The sequence below is a fragment of the Topomyia yanbarensis genome, chromosome 2 (assembly GCF_030247195.1).
Source record: "Topomyia yanbarensis strain Yona2022 chromosome 2, ASM3024719v1, whole genome shotgun sequence".
Classification (NCBI taxonomy): Eukaryota; Metazoa; Arthropoda; class Insecta; order Diptera; family Culicidae; genus Topomyia; species Topomyia yanbarensis.
In genome coordinates this window covers 443,006,800-443,013,533 of record NC_080671.1, presented here as the reverse complement: position 1 = coordinate 443,013,533, position 6,734 = coordinate 443,006,800, and the positions used below count along the sequence as shown (strand labels likewise).

General features: G+C 39.1%; 1 long non-coding RNA gene across 1 annotated transcript; it reads left to right on the top strand.

Annotated features, from left to right (window-relative positions):
* Positions 1 to 3,652: 3,652 nt before the first annotated feature.
* LOC131682094 (uncharacterized) lies at positions 3,653 to 4,195 on the top strand. The gene is made up of 3 exons (XR_009304024.1): positions 3,653 to 3,887; positions 3,948 to 4,020; positions 4,081 to 4,195. It is a non-coding gene; the product is annotated as an uncharacterized LOC131682094 (long non-coding RNA).
* Positions 4,196 to 6,734: the final 2,539 nt, after the last annotated feature.

Here is a 6,734-nt window from a genome sequence, read left to right as displayed (position 1 = left end):
GCCTTGAGGGAGCTGTAGAACCGTATGATTGAAAGAACTTCGCATTTCGTATAGAGCTATGAACCCAAATCGCTGGAATGATAGAAAAATAAATACAATCTCTTAGGTTCTCCCGGAACAGTTCTCCGGTGGCCAAGATTGGTCCAATTCATGTCTATTGTGAAGGATCAATGGGAAATAGTCATATGTAGCACATTTCAAAACACAATTACTTAAATTTATGGAATGTTTCTTCAAAACTCGTCCGTCACCCCACTGGGATGCCGGATATACCCCAAGGGAATTCGGATTAACTCCGGAACCGGTCCACGGATTTGAACACTACTCGGTACATAGAAACTGGACTAAATTCCAAATCTTTTAAAGCCGGTTCCATCCAATTCGGTCAAAAATTGACGAAATGAGAGCAAAATTTAAACAAAATTTTCAGAAAAATTTTTACTTGGTACTGTAAGGGTAACGTAACTGGTTTCAAACGAAAGGCCTAATGTGATCATGAATGAGATATTTTTAACAGTGTTGTTTACCACTTGTATTAAGCGTTGCGTTCAGCCGTGAGGTGGATGTTCAATGATATATAAAGACACAGATCACGAAGTACTCCACTTGGTAGTAAGTAGTCTTTTGCAAGATTTAGGTTATTACGAACCCGATATTTTCAATGCGAGCACTAATCCGCTCCTTGCTTCCAGCCAATTGCGGCATTGTAACCTGCAAATATATTATCAGAACGTCGGCGATATGAACACAGGAATCGATAATTATTTGGTAGCAAGTTCGGATGAGTGTTACGATATAATTGCCCTCACAGATACGTGGCTAAGCGAAAGAACTCTTCCAGTGCAAGCATTTGGCACAAACTATGACGTCTTCGCGGTCCACCGTCGTTTAAAAGCGCAACTGCTCGAGGATATTCTAGGGGCCTGTGTCGAATAGGTCTGGGTGAGAATCAAACTGGCTGGCTTCGCACTCTTTCTTTGTGTGGTTTATTTTCCACCTGACCGGACACGCGATCTATCATTGATTGATGCACATACTCAGTCACTGGAACGGATCTCCACTCAGGCAAACCCTTTTCGCGAGATTTTGATTGTGGGTGATTTTAACTTCTCCGGATTGCAATGGTCCACCGCAACTGATGGATTCATGTTCGCGGATTCCGAACTGTCATCTTTCCATGCTGGCATTACCGGTTTGCTTGACTGGTACAACCTAAATCTTCTGCGCCAAATGAATAACGTGGTGAACGAGAGCAACAGAATCCTCGATCTCTGCTTTTCGAGCAAATCTGGCTATGCGCCAACAAAAAACCACGATTTCGAACCCATTACATTTGCGGTGAGGTCATGCTGTGTTAACTATTTAATTGCAGCAAAATGAAAAGCGATATGGATAAAGTTTCAAATAACAAGTTATAAAGAATGTTAAGGAGCACCAAATGAACAATAGTTACTATAATCTTAGTTGATAATTAACTAGAATAATTACAAAACTCTCCATAAAACGCTAATTTTGAGGTATTTTACTAGTAAAAAGTCATTTAGTACACTTAACTAAGAGATATTTGTACAGACATCGAAAGGAAATTTTGTCAGCTTTCCAATGAAACCTTGGAAATAACGATATAAAGCATATTTTTTAGATTAGAGACATTTAAGCACTTTTAAGTCGATTACAGGAAAAGCTGAGTAATGAAATTACTAAGAAACGAGAAGAGATAGGAATATAATGCTCAAGAACAAATTATGAATCTTCCTAAAACCTAACTTTTGGATAACAAATACTGCTATAATAATAATGCATTATTTTCAGAAAATCATCAAAAACCTCATCAAAAATACTAACTTTTAACTACTTTACAACTAAAAGGTAATTAAAACTAATTAACTGAAAGATATAAGGACACCATTCAATAGGAAATTGTCTCAAGTTTCCAATGGAACTAAAAGATTTGAAATACAAAGTATACTTTACGAGTTAGAGGTATTTTAAGGTAAATACGTTTTTTACACAAAAAGCTCTATAACTCTGTAACGGTTGAGATTTGATGGTATGTGTTGAACGATTTTTTTTTCTCCAAATATGATAGTCAATAACTCCTCGAGAGATTCTTAATCATGAACCAAACACCCTGTATAGGCGTGACTTAGGCCCGGAATTTGATTATTTCGGCATACAGTGAATAATGGGTAACAATCCGAGAATCGCTTATGGGACATTAAAAAAACAAATAATTTATTTATTCATACTACTTCAAAATACATGAAATATAATTGTATTTATTTTCGAATAAATAGATAAAATATCCAGTTACGCACAACGGGAGTTACATTAGTTAATCTTCTAATACCACCTTGCTGGGCGATGCTTGAAACAGTCCCCTATATGCGCTGAATGTTTAAGTAAATTATATTGCTCATCAAAAGCTTTGCATTGTACCGAAAATACCGGTTCTTATATTTATTCAGTACCGGTATTTGGGTACCAAGAATGGGTCGTCGGAATTTTCTGTACAGGTACTACTGCACAGTGGTCGGAAACGCCAAAAACGTGAACTTAATTCACTAGAGGCCAAACCATCGAATATATTCACAGGGTGTCTTTGGGGGAATTATTCGTATGAATATTCCCCACAATCTGATAACAATTAGGCATGGATTACTATGATCGAACTAAAAAAATTAACTTTTTATCCTGACGAGGTAGAAAGTTAGTATCTTCGACAAAGTTTTAGAAATGCTAGTGAAGAATTTTGTTGAAGAACTTGAGCTTGTAGGACTAAAGGTTATCGGTTTTCTATGGAAAAGATAAAAAAAAAACAAGATAAAGTAAACTTACCCTATTCATAGGGTTCTGGAGTGCCACGCACCAAACCTTCTTAACTTTATTGTGCATAGTTTAGACAGTGAAAAAAGTGCCTGTTCGTGCATTTTGGTTTGCACCTTTCTTTCTTATACATAGTTGAAGTTGATGTAAAAAAATATGTAAAAGTCTTCAATAACTTTTAAATGAATGAGTATTTTTACATGCAGTCTTCGGCAATATTATGTAGCTTTCATACCTTCACATTTGTCTAGAACATAGTTTGCACGAAAAGTCACAATGAAAAAAGTTATATTAAAAAAATTAAGGGGATTGCCATTGAAAACGCCTTATAAATCGATAACCTTTAGTCCTACAAGCTCAAGTTCTGTATCGATTTTGTTGGCTATTTTCGGCAAATTTGAGACTAAGAGAAACGAAAGCAATGAAATTGAAAGACGGATAGGTATTCTAGAGCGAATCAGTTATAAACTTAGAACGGAAAACTAAACATATAAACATATAAACTAGTTGGTAAAAAAGTAGATAAAAATTCGATTTCTGCTAGCTGAGCTGTGTCATTAATTGCTATCAGCCATCCGTGTGTGCGGAACGAAAAAATCAATAAGTAGTTCAATCACAATAGGATCGGTGCGACACCGATAGCTTGGTGTCGATTGAATGCATACGTCACGGCTTGATGCTAGCTTTCGCAACTGCTCGTTGCACCTCACCATACATCCAAATAAAATAATAGTCTGCACCTATATGTAAACATCTTTGCCATGCGATCGCCCCTATAAATCGGGCGCCGCTGGCGTTCGGAGATGATCGAGGGAGAAACGTCAAAAAGAATTGCAAGTCAGCGAGGAAAAGTTGTACTCTACTAAAGTTTATTTGCCATTTGTAATTCACGATTAAATACTACAAGTACAGTTCAGTAGATTAATTATTCTAGTTGAAATCAAGTACAGTGCAGTAAATCTAAAATTATAGTTCTAAAAACAAGTGCAGTACGATAAATTGAAAAATTCTAATTAAAAGCAGTTAAATCCTACAGCTATTAGTACGGCTGATTGAAATTGGTTAGTTTAGTGCTATATATTGTTCCTAACTAAATTAAATTAAACCATAAAAATCCTTAGGTACTACATAGCTGCTATCCTTTCATCTACGGTATCGTAAAAACTAAATTAATCATACAACACACAATAAGAGGTAAAATATTCAGCATGAAAGCATGGTGAAACTTAACCTAACCTACAAACCTTATTTTAGCATTACCACCACCAACTGAACTACTGTAAAAGACATAAAAGGGACACTAAACGTAAGTTTTCTTAAATCTATTAACTAAAAATATGCAAACGTTATATCGAACCACTAACTAAAATATGTACCACACTGAAAAATTATATATCCCTCCGGCAGGTATTTTTTAACGCTGTCATATACTGTAAAATACAACGTTCAGAAAATCGGAAAAACTGTCTCTTTTTCGTTGCAATCGCAACACTAGCAGAAAAGGAAAAGAATGATCGCATGGTCGTTCTAGGCGAGGATTTGTGATGAATTTTTTGCCGGCGTCGGCGGTAAAACATGATGATGAGTTATGTTCTACCATAGACCATGCGGTAGACTTGGGTGCAACGCCCAACTCCTACTCTGCATAAGGCAAAGAATTCTTCACATTTCCTTTCGATCATGTCCATATGAGCCTGCCTAGTTCTAGTTTTCCGTTCTAAGTTTATAACTGATTCGCTCTAGAACACCTATCCGTCTTTCAATTTCATTGCTTTCGTTTCTCTTAGTCTCAAATTTGCCGAAAATAGCCAACAAAATCGATACAGTAGAACCTTGCGGCAATTAAAACATAGTAACAAGCTCAAGTTCTTCAACAAAATTCTTCACTATGGGCATTTCTAAAACTTTGTCGAAGACACCAACTTTCTATCTCGTCAAGATAAAAAGTTATTTTTTTTTGGTTCGATCACAGTAAGCCATGCCTAATTTCAATTGTTATCAGATTGTGCGGAATATTCATACGAACAATTCCTACCACAACCCTAATAGCTGCTTGTTGATGCCAATCGATCTGATGTTTCTTTGGACTGAGCAAACTAAATAACTGTTTGTTTAGAGTTTATTTGACCAATTAAGAGGCTAATTCATTGGGCATTTAATACGCGTGAGAAATGCGCATGGTCTTGTCTGAGTTAATGTTCACTTTTGAATTATGTATGAGGGTTGAGAATTGACAATTAGCAAGTACAATTCAAAATCAATTACCAATTTGCGGCAATCATATCAGCACGTAGAGCAAATGTTTTATTGTCATTTTCAATGTTTTACTTTCAGTCCATGAAATCTTCAAACAGTTATATTAATTTTTCTCATTGTATTAATTACTTTCAGTACCGACAAAAGTGGCACGGACAAATACAGAAGTCCCAACTCCAAAGCTACCATTGACATGACTCTGCTAACACCCAACATTGAACCCACCATGTAATGGTCCCGCTCCAGATCAACAGCATCACAAAACACCCAAAATAAAGTACCCTCACCGGACCCTGACAACCCATTCAACACCTAGCAATAAAAACAAAAACTCACCAACACTCAACTCGACTGTCAGCAACAAGAGCAACAAAATTCAACAGCCGAAACAAAAGAAACAACCCTGCAGCGTCGACCCCGACCGGGGACGTTCCTGGTCCTTCCGATGTACCTCCGGCGACGGAGGCGCAGGCCCGTTCTACACGCAAGCAAGTACTTTTATACCAAATGCAACAGCACACAATCGACCGCCCTAAACCCTTCCAGCCAATACCTACCAGACGGCACCCGGCCGTCAATCATCAAAATTCAGAACTAGGAAAACTTGCCCGTTTGGTCTACGATCGGGCGGATTGGCAACCCCTACCAAGACAATGTTTTTGACGCTCTCGATTGAGACCGCAGTTACTCGCCAGAGAAGCTCGTAGAAGCCATAACCCAGACCACTAAATCATGCATCCCCCTAACTAGCGGAGCATCCGCTAAACCGGGAGTTTCACTGGTGCAACGCAGAAATAGCGAAGGCAATCAAAGTTCGATGAAAACTCTTCGAGCTCTTAAAAATACCCCCCTCCCCTGACCATCATCGATGGGATGCTAGATGTACGCGCAAAGTTCAGGCTCGTTGACTGCGGAACTGTGAAGGGTAAATGCCCTAACTGACAAAAGAAGACAAAACGGCTTGCATTAACGTTCAACGGTACCACCACAGTTAAACCCTCCGAAATTGCAAACGAAATCGGGAGACAATTCGCCTTGATCTCGGGGAATTCAAAAGGATCTTAGGAGCCAAACCAGTCAACAGAAGAACCCGAAAGACATATTCGTGATTATTTACGCCGACGAAGTAATGCTTGTAGCTACCGGGAAAACGAGCAGTAGCACTCGGTCGGTTTCAGCATCTCAGCCCCAAAATGCGACATTCCGCACTGTTGAAACTCCCACCACGGAGCCACCGGTTAACCGCTCAAACTCGCTGGAACAGTAACACCATTCCCGAAGGAGCCAAAAATTCTTGGCGTGACTGTCGACCGGAAGATGACTTGCCTTCAGCACTTTCGAAGGGACGGGTAAAGAAGGATTGCGAAAGCAGAAAACGACCTCTCCGTACCAACAGCTCGCGACGCCAGAGAAGGAATAGGGGAACCTCAGCCAGGACCTCATCCACAGTTGTCCGTTCCTTGAGATAATCAGTCATAATTGGGATGCTCTAGTCGATATCCTCGCACCGCTGTATCACGGAGCAGCCTCAAATCTGCTACCCAACACCACCACCGAAGCCACTTTCGTTAAAACCGGCGTCCTTCCCTACCGGTAGGCAGTGGCGGAAGCCATTCTAAGACGAACCGTGGGGTTCCTAGAGAAAAAAAAAC